Here is a 1,071-nt window from a genome sequence, read left to right as displayed (position 1 = left end):
TTAAGAGTCAAAAGTTGATCTCTTCAAATTTGAACTTTTTGTGGCCGAATCTGCTTTTCTGCTAAAAGGTATCCCAAATATTGAATAGGAAATTGAGTCTGTATTTTCTCAGAAGAAATATGTAAATTATATTGAGTTAATTATTGTTGTAAGACCTGAAAAACTTGACCTTGTAGGACTTTGTCGGGAGTTGCTAATAGAATATCATCCATATAACAGTATATTAACACAGTAGGGAATTGACATCTAACAGGATTTAAGGCTCTATGAACAAACTCTTGATATGAGGTAGGACTTTGTGGGATAAGAGCTGGATTAGGAAGCCCAGGTTGTAAAGTCCCCATAGGTTGAATACAAGCATTTACAGCGCTAAGATCAGTTAATAAGCGCCATTTTCCATTTTTCCTCTTAATGACAAACACAGGGGAATTCCATGCAGAAGTACTTGGTTCAATATGCCCCTCGGCCAATTGTTCCTTAACTAAATTCTTTAAAGCCTCAAGTTTTTCTTTAGATAATGGCCACTGTTCCACCCAAACAGGAGTTGTAGTTTTCCACTTCAATTGTAAAGCTTGAGGCTTGTGGACAGTGGCTAAGAGTTTAAAGGATTGTAGCCCATTTTGAACATCATATTTTTGGCAGCTGAAGAAATATGAGGAATGCTTAAAAAGGCACCAAATTGTTGTAAAAGATCATGGCCCCAAAGGTTAATATTAATGGGAACAATATAAAAGAACACTTTTCCTCATTGTCCTTCAGGTCCTACACAGCTCAGGGGCTTGACACTTTGGTAGACTATGGAAGCAGTACCTAGGCCGGACAGAGTAACCGATACTTGTTTCTTTTTCCAATGATTGGGCCATTGAGCCAAACATATAATAGATACATCTGCTCCTGTGTCGACTAATCTCTCAAAAAGTATCCCATTAATTTGCAATGAACATAAAGGTTTTTGATCAGAAACTAAAGTTTCCCAGAAAACAGTTTTCCCAGTACTACCGAAACCTCCTTGACGAGACACATCTCTAGATAAGAAAAGAAAAAAAGGCAATAAAAGCAATTATGCAATAC

Source organism: Mandrillus leucophaeus, unplaced genomic scaffold, assembly GCF_000951045.1.
Source record: "Mandrillus leucophaeus isolate KB7577 unplaced genomic scaffold, Mleu.le_1.0 Scaffold664, whole genome shotgun sequence".
Lineage (NCBI taxonomy): Eukaryota > Metazoa > Chordata > Mammalia > Primates > Cercopithecidae > Mandrillus > Mandrillus leucophaeus.
Note: the sequence above shows the minus strand (reverse complement) of the source record.